Consider the following 14,398-nt stretch of genomic DNA (forward strand, 5'->3'; position numbering starts at 1 on the left):
ACAAGTTTATATTGCATAATTATCCCAAGTTATAAAAATATTTATGCCATGTGCATTTAAATCAATTTTCAATCATTTTCAAAATGAGTCAGTTAATTTGTATTTACCAGTGTAAACTGACGTATTTTCCCAAAAGGTTAAGTGCAGGTACTATACGTACTAGGCTGGCTGTTTCCTAAGAGCGTCCACAATAGTCTCGCAAGCTCGGACGACAATAAACTGTTGAACAATTATCTTATTTTATTTGATCCGCCTATGGATCCGTTTCAACTACTCGTGATATTTATTATTACATTTTATTTAAAGTTGAAATGAATCTATTTCTGCTTCCGCTGTGCATTATTATATTGTGTTGTTTGTCTATGACGACGCCAACTACGTCACCATACCCCACACCGGGCCCACCGGTGACACGTGGAGATCGGGGTGTGACAGGTTGGTATCAGAGCCAACGCTGAGTGAATTAAACACTAGTCTTCTGTGTTTAATCTCAGTTACACAATTGCACAATCCTCGATTTTCGAGTCTAGACAAAGAACTTAGGAAATGTTCAAATTTCTTTTATTTTCTAACTTTGTCTTATATATATCTTGTTGTGCCACTTGTTTGATTTTTGACAGGTTCAAGATGCCGCCACGTGTACGAGGAAGGAGACGAGGAGCATTCGCAAACTCGCATGACCATGAGGCAGGTCCTTCGCATAGGCGAGCCCCATCAGCATCCCTTAACACTGATGCCCGAGATCTTTGGAGATCGTTCGCTGAACCCGCTAGGCACTCATTGAGTACCTCACCTTCCCTACCACACTCTTTTGGGCCTCATTCTGAAAATGAGCCCCACAACTCCCATGGATCCTTCATTCCTCTTCACCAGTCACCTTATGATTACCCAGCACCTGTTTATCAGGGCCTGTACAACCCTGATGCCTATTTGGAAGAACCAGTGGGTCATAACCCACTTGGACCTGAAGACCACTTTTCGGGTGGCAATGAGATGGAGGTCGATGAGGATACCGATCCTTCCATGCCACCGTCCGGTACACCGAACCACCCCATTGAGATTTCAGATGGGTCACCGTTCAGGGGATCACCTTACAACGGTCTCGACAGTTACGAGGAGAGATTCAAGCAGCACGACTGGGTTTTTACCCCTAGTTACCATAACTCTCCCATGCACCAGTCCTACCACAGCTCTCCCGTGCACTCCCAGCATCACTCCCAGCAGCAGCCTCAGCAGCAGGATCCTTCAGAGGGATTCTGGCGCGACGTGGTCACTCCGCCGCCGCCACCACCTCCGGTTTTGCCTCCTCCGCCTCAGAGGCAAAGGAGGAACGCCCGTATGTCTACGCGAGGAGGGATACGCATTGGCACCCCTTGACATTCAGGTAGCAGCCGCTACTCGCCGCTTCACGAGGAGTCAGAGATGGGAGAATCTCAGCATCCCATCTCAGAGGTGACTTCTGCGCCTATTGCGCCACTGCCACCGCAAAACTTTGGAGAGCCAATCCCTGCGTATGCTAGCGCTGCACAGTTCAACCCTTTCGAGCCGACTTTTCCCCCAGGTTATGACTATACAGGGGATCCCTACTGGATAGCTTCAGGCTACAACCCTCTCAATCGGGAGAGTGCTTTTGGAGGTCCCTGGGCTACGGGACAATCAGCTTTTGGATACCCACCGCATGGATACCAGCAGCCGCAGCCTCCTCAACCACCGCAGTATCAGCCACCGCCGCCGGCGCCGATGATGTCGCCACCGCAAGTCCAAGAAATCCTGCAAGGGATAAACGACATGCGACGTGAGTTGCGACATGAGATGCGGGAAGATCGCCGCCACAACCGCGGAATGTTTAAGAAGATGGTTGACTTGATCAAGGGTAAGGGTAAGAAGGATTATTAAATCCTTTGTTTGTTAGCTCATTTACTCATGTCCCTGCGAGGACATTTATTCCTGTATTCTACCCCTGCGTGGGTATATTTCTCTTGTTCTACCCCTGCGTGGGTATGTTGTTTCTGTTTAACCCCTGCGTGGGTTTGTTCTGTTTGTTTGTTTTGTTGTTTGTTATTTGGTTTAACCCCTGCGTGGGCATGCTATTTGAGAAAAAGTCCCGTTTAGGGCAAAAGTTGTACTAGTCTACTTCTATTTAAAAATGGTTAATTTAAGTATTTCATTTTATCTATATGCATGAACATAATATACAAATAAATGAAAAATATCAAATGTTATTTTGATTTACCATTCTAATAAAAATCTTAAGAAGGTAAAACCTAGCTTGAATGTCTTATTAAAAGGACTGGCCAATATGGTAAAACCTGGATAAAAAGATTCAAATCTCTGTTAACATCTGCAAACATGTTAGCATTCTTGACTAGCGTGATCTGTAAAATCACACATGTCACCCTTTTAATAAATTATCTACAGATTGTATCTGTATACATGTCTGATTATGACATGATGCCTACGGGTTATGACTATGTCATATATAACAAAAAGGCAGTTCTGGTTTATAACTCCCTGCCAAGCAAAGGATTATTTGTTTAATTATACAAATTTTAATCCTATAAAAATTCTAAATTTAAAATTTAGAAGTTGTCCGAAGTGACTAGGCCTATTGTGCCAATATATATATTTCATTCTATGATATAGTTGCTATTAAAAGTGCTGAATGAAATTAAATAAATTAACTATTATGGTTATTAATACCATGGTTAATAAATCGTCAAGAACGATAATACTGTTAGGTTTCTAAATAGACCTTGTCCTTACTTTATTGTAGCTCTTAAAGCTACATGGCAAAATCGGAAGAAACAAACAGTCGTTCTGAGGAACACCCTGATAATACCAAGATTCATGTAACTGGTGCGGAACTACAAGCACTGGTAGAAAATGCTGTTGCCAAGGCCATGGATAGGCAATTCAGAGAATCAAGCGAGACTCGGAGTAGGACCCGAACTGTATCGCGTGTCAAGCCCAAGACTCATTCGGAGGCTCATAGTAAGCCGCCTTCTAAGAAAAATGAGCCGAAGAAGGATGATGAGGATAATCACTCCTCCAACCACAGCAGTGTACCGAAACAAGAAATCAAGCAGAAGCATGATACGCACAGTAAGTCCTGTACGTACAAGTATTTCGTTTCATGCAAACCCAGAGATTTTACTGGGGAAAAAGGAGCAGTCGATTGCATGACGTGGTTAGATGAGATGGATACGGTTGTTGATATCAGGGGGTGTGCTGATCGGGACGTAGTAAAGTACGTGTCCCAGTCATTTAAAGGAGATGCTCTAGCATGGTGGAAATCGCTCCTACAAGCTGCCGGTAAGGCCACACTGTACGATATGTCATGGGATCAGTTTGTAGCCCTGATCAAAGAAAATTTCTGCCCTCAACACGAAGTCGAAAGGATCGAATCAGATTTCGTATCCCTGGTAATGAAGAACCTCGACTGTCAGGCATATCTCACCACATTCAACACCTTATCTCGATTAGTGCCATATTTGGTGACCCCAGAGCCACGAAGGATTGCCCGTTTTATTGGGGGTTTGGCACCAGAGATCAAGGCGAGCGTTAAGGCATCGAGGCCTACGACATTCAGATCAGTAGCTGATCTATCTCTCTCACTCACTCAGGATGTAGTCAGATTGAGAGCTCTTAAGAACTCTGAGGAGAACAAAAGGAAACGTGAGGATGACACCTCACGAAGATCGGAGAAAAGACACCGAGGGAACAACGACCACAGGAAAGGGTCGGGATTCAAGAAGGGAGATCATCAGTCGGGTGAGAAACCCAGATGCAAGGTTTGTAGGAAGCATCATTTTGGGAGATGCAGGCAGGAGTCTAGATCTCAATCGCAGCAGAAATTATGTGGAATTTGTAAGTCCCCGGATCATAAGGCATTGGATTGTAAGAGGCTTAAGGATGCAACTTGTTATGGTTGCAATGAGAAAGGGCACATCCGGCCTAATTGCCCTAAGAACGCAAAGAAAGCCGATGAAGGAAAGAAGACCAATGCGAGAGTCTTCAAAATGGACGCCAAGGAAGCAGTCCTAGATGACAACGTCATTACAGGTACTTTTCTTGTAAATGATGTTTTTGCTAGAGTTCTATTTGATTCAGGAGCTGATAAGTCATTTGTAGACGATAAGTTCTGTAAGTTATTAAACCTACCTGTTAAAACCTTAAGTGTGAAGTGTGAGGTGGAACTAGCCGATGGAACCATAGAAACCGCCTCGACTGTTTTAGATGGATGTGTTATATCCATTAGGAATCATTCATTCCTGTTATCCTTGCTTCCCTTTAAGCTAGCTGGATTCGATATTGTGATAGGCATGGATTGGTTATCGCGTAACCAAGCCCAGATCGTGTGCAACAGAAAGCAAGTGGTAGTGAAGACTCCGTCTGGTGAGTCACTCACTATCCAAGGGGATACTCAGCATGGATTGCCTGAGCAAGTGTCCATGCTTAAGGCATCCAGATGTCTGCAGAAAGGTTGTGTCATCTATATGGCACAAGTCACTATTGATGAGCCAAAGCCGAAGATTGAAGATATCCCTGTTATCTCAGAATACCCTGAAGTATTCCCTGAAGAACTACCCGGATTGCCACCGGATAGGCAAGTGGAGTTCCGAATTGATATCATTCCGGGTGCAACGCCTGTAGCAAGAGCACCATATAGGTTGGCACCAACGGAGATGAAGGAGTTGAGGACGCAGTTGGATGAACTGTTAGCTAAGGGTTTTATTAGACCTAGCTCATCTCCTTGGGGAGCGCCAATCTTGTTCGTTAAAAAGAAGGATGGATCGATGCGTCTGTGCATCGATTACCGTGAGCTTAATAAAGTCACTATCAAGAATAGATATCCGTTACCCAGGATCGACGATCTGTTCGATCAGTTGCAAGGAGCAAGCTATTTCTCAAAGATCGACCTGAGGTCAGGTTATCATCAGTTGAAGGTCAAAGATGAAGATGTGCACAAGACAGCGTTTAGGACTCGTTATGGACATTATGAGTTCCTAGTGATGCTGTTTGGGCTCACTAACGCACCAGCCGCATTCATGGATGTCATGAATCGTGTCTGCAAGCCCTATTTAGATAAATTTGTCATCGTCTTTATTGACGACATCCTTATCTACTCGAAGAGCCAAGCTGACCATGAGAAACACCTTCGTTGTATTCTCAAACTTCTGCATCAGGAGAAACTTTATGCCAAATTTTTGAAGTGTGAATTTTGGCTTCGAGAAGTCCAGTTTCTTGGACATGTGGTAAGTGAGCGTGGTATCCAAGTGGATCCCGCCAAGGTAGAAGCAGTCATGAATTGGCAGGAGCCGAAGACTCCTACCGAGATTCGCAGTTTCCTCGGATTGGCAGGATACTATAGGCGATTCATCGAGAACTTTTCAAGGATTGCTGCGCCCCTAACTTCGTTGACTCGTAAGAAGATTAAGTTCGATTGGGGCCCTAAGCAGCAGGAATCCTTCGACATCCTGAAGAAGAAGTTGAGCAATGCACCAGTGCTGACATTGCCTGATGGTATAGAAGATTTTGTGGTGTACTGTGATGTGTCACATACTGGTATGGGCTGTGTACTCATGCAAAGAGATAAAGTCATTGCCTACGCTTCGCGACAGTTAAAGGTGCACGAGAAGAACTACACCACCCACGATTTGGAACTGGGTGCAGTTGTATTTGCATTAAAACTGTGGAGACACTACTTGTATGGAACCAAGTGTATAATTTATTCGGATCACAAGAGTCTTCAACATTTGTTCAATCAGAAGGAATTGAACATGCGTCAGAGGCGATGGATGGAAACTTTAAATGATTACGACTGTGAAATAAAATACCATCCAGGCAAGGCGAATGTAGTTGCCGACGCCTTAAGCAGAAAAGAAAGAGTGAAACCGATCAGAATCAATGCCAAGCGTATTGAAATAAGGAATAATTTGAACGAAAGGGTGTTAGCTGCACAGAAGGAAGCTGTGTTGGAAGCTAACTATCCTGAAGAGAAGTTAGGAGTAACTGAGGAGCAGTTATCCTACGACAAAGATGGAATGCTAAGACTAAACGGACGAATATGGGTTCCAGTTTATGGAGGACTTCGGGATGTTATCCTCTAGGAAGCCCACAGCTCTAAATATTCCGTTCATCCTGGAGCTGATAAGATGTACCAGGATCTAAAGGCAAACTACTGGTGGATTGGTTTGAAAAAGTCCGTAGCAGAGCATGTAGCTAAATGTTTGACTTGTGCTCAAGTCAAGGCTGAGCATCAGAAGCCGTCAGGTTTGCTTCAACAACCTGAAATTCCCAAGTGGAAATGGGAAATGGTGACAATGGATTTCATCACCAAGTTACCAAAGACGAGAAAAGGAAACGATACTATATGGGTCATAGTAGATAGACTGACGAAGTCAGCTCATTTTCTACCCATCAAGGAGACGTATAGCTCCGATATGTTAGCTCAATTATACGTTGATAAGATTGTAGCGCTACATGGTATACCTGTATCTATTATCTCCGATAGAGATACTAGATATACGTCGCATTTTTGGAAGAGTTTCCAACAATCATTGGGCACTCGTTTGAATTTTAGTACGGCCTATCATCCTCAGACCGATGGTCAGAGTGAGCGTACTATTCAAACTTTGGAAGACATGCTGCGTGCATGTGCGATCGACTTGGGTGGTAGTTGGGATAAGAACCTACCACTGATTGAATTCTCCTACAACAATAGCTACCATTCCAGCATAAAAGCTGCGCCTTTTGAGGCCTTATATGGTAGAAAGTGTAGATCGCCCATCTGTTGGGCAGAAGTTGGAGATGTCCAACTATCAGGACCAAAAATCGTTTTTGAGACGACGGACAAGATCGTTCAGATTCGCGATCGTTTGAAAGCTGCCAGGGATAGGCAGAAAAGTTATGCGGATCCTAAGCGCAAAGATTTCCACTTCGATGTAGGTGATAAAGTGTTGCTTAAAGTATCACCCTAGAAGGGGGTGATGCGATTTGGTAAGAAAGGCAAGCTAAGCCCGAGATACATAGGACCTTTCGAGATCATCGAACGTGTCGGGTCAGTCGCTTACAAGTTAAACTTGCCTGAAGAACTTAGCGCTATTCATAATGTGTTCCACATCTGTAATTTGAAGAAGTGTTTCGCTGACGAATCACTGGTCATACCGCATATGGATATACACATAGATGAGAGTTTGAAGTTCGTGGAAAAACCATTGTCGATTGAGGATCGACAGGTTAAGAAGCTCCGGAGGAAGTATATACCTATTGTAAAGGTCAAATGGGATGCCCGTAGAGGTCCCGAATATACGTGGGAAGTGGAATCCACGATGAAGGAAAAATATCCTCATTTGTTTCAGTAAATCTCGAGGTCGAGATTTCTTTTAAGGGGGTGAGGATGTAACACCTCGAAAATTTACGTCCAATAATGTATTGACATGTGTCATAGACTTTGCATATGCAAAAACATACTTTAGAGGGGCTAAAGTTGACAAACGGTGAAAACTATGGAACGTAAGGGTCCAAAGTGTCAACAATAGAAAAATAGACTCTATGATAACCCTACATAATGTTTATAACCCTAAACGGATGGATCATGGATCATACGAAGCGGAAAATGCACGAAAGTGAGGAATTACAAACTGCAGGGGCCAAAAGTGTCAACATGTTGAATTTATACCTCTGAGTGATCTTTTGGCAGACCCGAAGCCTTGTAATGCTAAAATATACTCACTAGAATATGTGGTAAAAATTTCATGAAGTTTCGTTATCGTATGAGAAAGTTATGGCCAAAACCGTACTTAAGGGGTTAAAAGCGTCAACGTCGAATTTCATGACTTTTCGGGTGAGCGCAAAGTTAACCGAGGACATTACCATGTTGGTAAATGTCCCAAGGTTCTTAAAAACCAAGTTTGAAGGTTTACGAGTCAAGATAAATAGCCGAAACCTCGCGTGCAAAGACAGGGACCAAAACTGCCAACATTGATCAAAGTTTGGCAGCTGCAGACCCAGGCGGCCCGCCTGGGCAGGCTGAAGCGGGCCGCGACCCGCGCCCAGGTGCTGCAGTTCGCGAACAGGGCTGTTTTAGTCCGAATTTTGAGTGTATAACAGCTGTGAGCACCTCTAAAACTCACCAATGGGTGGACATGCAATCAGTTTGATCATCAAAAATAGCTTTATAATGAATGTAAGAATATGTTTTACCATGATCAACTCGACAATCTTTAGTATAAGCCCGGATTGGAACCGAAAGTCTTATAAAACGACTTTTTCGTTGACTCTCGATTCGGATCCGTGCATGCATGTTTGAGATCTGTATTAGAGTATATTTTTGACCATTTTTATTTATGTTTAATTCTCTGGAATTTTTACTACTTGAGTCTATGCTTAACCGATTCATATGCATGTTTCCGATTTATGCTTAAAGTTGACTATTTTGCCCTTTTTGATATAAAACGTGATTTTTGGAAAAGTGAAAGAGTAGACATCTTTATTTCTGATTTATAGACTTGCACCGAAAATTTGAGATCAGTTGGTGGTCCAGATTTTGAGTTATGGCCAATATCGTAAAACTATAGCTTTATGTTAAATAAACGGCGCATTTAGCGTGTAATCTATTTAAGGCCACTTTTTGATATAAAACTTTTTACCCACTGATGTTATATAATATTTTGGGATTTTTGATGATTTTTATTTAATTTTTGGCTGATCGTATCATAGGTCGCTAAGTTGATTCGGTTAATGCCGGTTTTGACCGTTTAAGCCATAAAATGAGTTTTATAAATCCTTTTGACCCCAAACCTTTTTCTACAGATTTTATTTGTTAAGTAAATTATTTTGAGCATTCCGGAAATATAAAAATCTCAGCTTTCTTTTAAAAACCCGGAAACGGCTCTAAATCGCACTTTTAAGCGTTTTTAACGCATAGTATGTGTTATACCCAAATTAAGCATATAAGATTCATACCTACTGATGTATTTAGCATATTTTCATATAATAACAGTAAGTATAAGATTTTGAACTCAGATTTCCAGTTTTGACAGTTTTAGCCCTTGTGAAATTACTAAAATACCTCTACGGTGCATAGTTTGATTTTAAATGATAAGTTTTGTTTATGGGTCATAACCTACTGTTATAATATGTCAAATTAAGTATAATTACTGTATAAACCAGACCTGTAACACAGATTTCCAATTTAACTCTTTTATAATCTTTTAAATGACCAAAATGCCCTTATAAGGCATAAATTGAGTTAAATTCATTCGGGGCAATATAGAACATAACTTGCTGATATTATTTCATATTTAAAGCATATTATCTCAGGGAACTTGCATATGACTCTTTTGGTTACCCGTAACGCCCTTTTAGCGTTCGGTTCGGTTTATGTAACTAGTTTGCATAAATTGACCGAAACGGGTCAAACGTTATCATTTTTATCTCAAAATCCAGAATGTATTTAGTATACCCGCATTAAACAAGTATTCAAACTTGTCGGGTCTAAATCACATTCTATCCGGTCTTCGCTTAATCGTGCGCTTGTACCGTATCGTCCTTAAAACTAACCGGTCTAAGCTTAGGCTTAAATAAAGACCCGTTAGGAATCTAATAGGTTATTATAAACCTTTGTTCCAGAATAGGAGGCCCAGTAAAAGCTACCCTCACTTGCCAATTGTGATTCATACTTACTCAGGTAAATACATTTTGACTTATTTTCCCTATACGGGCTTGGGGTACGGTATATAGAATACCGCTTGATCGAGCGTACAAATCTTGCACCCTTGGGTATGCAATTGGAATAATTTGATCGGCTCGTTTAAACAGTCTTGTTTTACTTTAAGCCTTTGGGGGGTTAATGACCGTGTCCCGGATATCCTTGGCATTATCTTACGAGATGGCCACGACCAGAGCACGGGGTGTAGGCGTACACCCGTCGTGTATAACTCTTTAAATGTGGTGTGTCTATTAATCTTTAACCCGGACAAGATCCCGGGCTACCAAACATACGAGTAGCATGTAATTCGTTCACAAGTTTATATTGCATAATTATCCCAAGTTATAAAAATATTTATGCCATGTGCATTTAAATCAATTTTCAATCATTTTCAAAATGAGTCAGTTAATTTGTATTTACCAGTGTAAACTGATGTATTTTCCCAAAAGGTTAAGTGCAGGTACTATACGTACTAGGCTGGCTGTTTCCTAAGAGCGTCCACAATAGTCTCGCAAGCTCGGACGACAATAAACTGTTGAACAATTATCTTATTTTATTTGATCCGCCTATGGATCCGTTTCAACTACTCGTGATATTTATTATTACATTTTATTTAAAGTTGAAATGAATCTATTTCTGCTTCCGCTGTGCATTATTATATTGTGTTGTTTGTCTATGACGACGCCAACTACGCCACCATACCCCACACCGGGCCCACCGGTGACACGTGGAGATCAGGGTGTGACACATGCTTATTTGAACACAAACATGCTTAGAAACTACATTCTTATACAAACGCAATCTTATTTTCGGAATTTATGAATACCTTAATTCATACGCAGCTATTACAAGCTATGCGGATCATGCGATGATCAGTATAATCGCGGGTGTACACGGGATTATAGGGATAAGCGCATGAGAACCATAGAGTGTACTACTGTGTATGGTAAGACACGGAACGTAACATTGCACCGAATAACGAAATGGACGCAACGTGGTCAAAACATGGTGGATACGCCGCTAGTACTTCCTATATATAAGTGTTTTCACCATGTTACCAAACTTTCGTAAAACGTGCCATGAGAAATTCAGTGTTTTGCAGATCTTTTGGACATGATGCAAACTTTAAACAACTCACAAATGCATTATATCCGATTATCAACGACGAGACTTCACTCTTAACACATCGCTTTCGTTTATCCAATACTTATGCCATCCTTATACTCGTATTCATCTATTACATCAATCATTCACTCTTATACCTCCATCATTGTCACACCCCCAAAATCCACCTGCGGATAACACCCGCTTCGAGGGCGTGACTGACCAGGATCCAGCCACCAATTATACTGAATAACTAAGTTGATAACAAAAGCAATACTTACTAACCATACGATTAGCCGGTGTTAAGTTTAAAGTTCAAAGTCTTAAGTTCAGAGTAAAATGTAGCGGAAGCATAATTAACAGTTTTAAACATTGTTCAAAAGGTAGACATGATAAATGCCCAACACACGGGCCGACGACCACTACACATCCCAAGCAGCTGCTCCAGTCACTGGCCACCTGCAAAGCATGCAGTAAGGGGTCAACAATAATGCTGAGTGAGTGCACTAGTTGTCCAGTTTTAATTACCAAAAACTTGTTTCACCAGTTAATTTATCCGTTTATACATGCCATGGGGAGCTACCCCAAAAGTTTAGCGACTAAACTGTTTTTCCAATACCGAACACTAGGTAACCGTTTGCGTTTCCGCAGGATGCCCCGATGTCAATGTTCTATCATCATTGACGGATGCCTGAGTACATTAGTTCACGACCGATCCCATACCATGGCACGGTGTGAGGCTGGTAAAACCTAAATAGCGCTATCAACTAATAACCCGTTCGCCTGGCACCGGCGACTAATCGGTATTATGTAGTAGGGACTTGAGTGATAGAGTTGCGTTTAGTGCCGTTAGTTGCAATCCGTATAAACAGTAATTAACTAAAAAGGTTTCCCAATACAAGGGAAGATAAAGTAAGTTTGTTTCCCAATAACTAGGGAAGGAGTGTAGACGGTATCCCCTTTACAAGGGGATAGGGTTGTTTTAGTCTCGTGTCCCAAACCACCGGGACGCATGCTTTTAAGTTGTGAACTCACCTTGGGTTGCTCGGTATGATACGTTACTTGGTTAAGTATGTTGGTCACCACGTCCTAACATGGTTACCAAATATGGGTCAAGTCGGGTACAAGTAAACACGTATAGCATGCACGTATACAAACAGTTAACAGGCAGAACTACAAACAGTAACATATGTACATACAGTAGCAGATCAGAATGAAGTCCAGTCAATAGGAGGCCCAACAGTTGAAGCCCAAAACAACAAGACAAACAGTCAAGGCCCAATAACATAAAACAGCCCAGTCGAAACTAAGGTGGTTGCGACTCGCAACCGAGGTTGCGACTCGCAACTGCGGTCTCGGTCCGTCATGTTTTGGTTACGACTCGTAACCGGAGATTGCGACTTAGCAGGTGTGGTTGCGACTCGCAACCAGGTTTGATGCATGCTGATTGCGACTCGCAACTGGGAGGTTTCGACTGGTCACGCGTGGTTTCGAGTAGCAACCAAAGGTTGCGACTCGCAACCGTGATAACTTGCATGGCAATCCCTTCTAGAACCTGCAGACTTGTACTATCCAATGAAATTGCATTTTCATGTAAATGTTGTACCATTTCCACTAAAACATGTTTGTTTGTCTGATCATTAGCCAAAACAGATCAAATATACACATTTCAAAATATTTATCATGTTCATAACACATTCAAATTGTTCTTCACACATTCAACATATTCAATCACAAGTATCCAAATGACAATTAACCAAAATCAGGTTATTCAAGCAATATTTAACCACAATCTCAAATCATGAAAGTCATGAACACTCAATCCAACGTCATGTCCAAATCCCCTTTAACCAAACCCTTGTTAACCGGAAACAAAACTATCTCCCCACAAAACCGAATACTCACATACTTTTATAAACATTCACCCTAAGTTATCTAGGCATGCTTTTCAAACATAATCAAGCATCAAATCTTTTATCCGAAATTTATACCATCATCCTATATTAATACAAGCAAGAATCATGGTAACATATAGTGACCTTACTAACACATGAACATCTAGAAAGAGCTAAAACCACTAACCGGCTATAGATTCAAGGTGTGCGGGTATGATGGATCGATGAATGAGCTTCCGGTTGGCGGTTCCGAGCTAAAACCGAGTAGGTTCTTGATGTTGGTTGACCCGAGAAGAAGGAGAAGGATGAGAAGAGTGGTCTTGGTTGCTAGAGCTTTAGGGTTTTGGGGTTTAGTGAATAAGATGAGAGGAGAGTGTGAGAAGAGGGTGTGTAAAATGATTAAGGGAGGTGGGGTTGGGTTTATATAATGTTCCGAGTTGGGCTAAGGGTTCCGGGTTGGGTTTAATTCCTACAAGGCCAAGGCCTAGCCGGCCCAATACTAATGTTCACTCGAGACCATGGTCTCGAGTCGGGTTGAGGTCTCGAGTCGGGTTTATATATATATATATATATATATATATATATATATATATATACATATACACACAAAAGTAAATCGGCATATAACACATAATAACAAATAATTCATCGTTTTCATTTAATAAAATACGTACATGAAACGTTGCATCAAGAAAGTTTCCCCGGGAAGGTCCGAAGTGTCACATTATCCCCACGTTTTAGGTACTTTCGTCCCGAAAGTTAAGGCAGCCACTATCAAGCTAGTGTGAGTAAAAGCGTTTCAACGGGGTGTCACATCATCCCCCCGTTAGTTTGGAATTTCGTCCCGAAATTCGTTCGTAGCTTCAGTGCTGGGGTTTTCGTTTGGGAACAACTGGGGATACTTGTGCTTCATCTGGTCTTCCCGCTCCCAGGTATACTCTGGGCCACGTCGCGAGTTCCAACGAACTCGTACAAGAGGTATCTGGCTACGTTTGAGGATTTTGATCTCTCGATCAGTGATCTCAATCGGTTCCTCAGTAAAGTGTAGCTGTTCGTCAATCGTCAGTTCCTTAAAAGGAATCACAAGTGTTTCATCCGACAAACACTTCTTCAGGTTGGATACGTGAAAAACGTTGTGTACCGCACTCAGTTCTTCAGGCAGGTTCAATCTATAAGCAACCTTACCGATCTTCTCGGTAATTTCGAATGGTCCAATGTATCGCGGATTAAGCTTGCCCCGTTTACCAAAGCGAACCACACCCTTCCAGGGTGAGACTTTAAGTAGAACCCGGTCACCGACCTGGAATTCCAATGGTTTCCTACGCTTATCAGCGTAGCTCTTCTGACGGTCACGAGCTGCCGCCATGCGTTGTCTGATCTGGGCAATCTTTTCCGTTGTATCTACCACCATCTCTGGGCCCGTGATTTGACTATCACCGATTTCCGCCCAGCAGAGAGGTGACCGGCATTTACGACCGTACAATGCCTCAAAAGGTGCTGCCTGAATACTGGTGTGGTAGCTGTTGTTGTAAGAGAACTCTACTAACGGTAGATGTTTCTCCCAGTTCTTGCCAAAGTCGATCACACACGCTCTAAGCATGTCTTCGAGAGTTTGGATGGTGCGTTCAGACTGTCCATCCGTTTGCGGGTGATAAGCGGTGCTCATATCCAAACGTGAGCCAAAGCA

The sequence above is a fragment of the Helianthus annuus genome, chromosome 16, assembly GCF_002127325.2.
Source record: "Helianthus annuus cultivar XRQ/B chromosome 16, HanXRQr2.0-SUNRISE, whole genome shotgun sequence".
Lineage (NCBI taxonomy): Eukaryota > Viridiplantae > Streptophyta > Magnoliopsida > Asterales > Asteraceae > Helianthus > Helianthus annuus.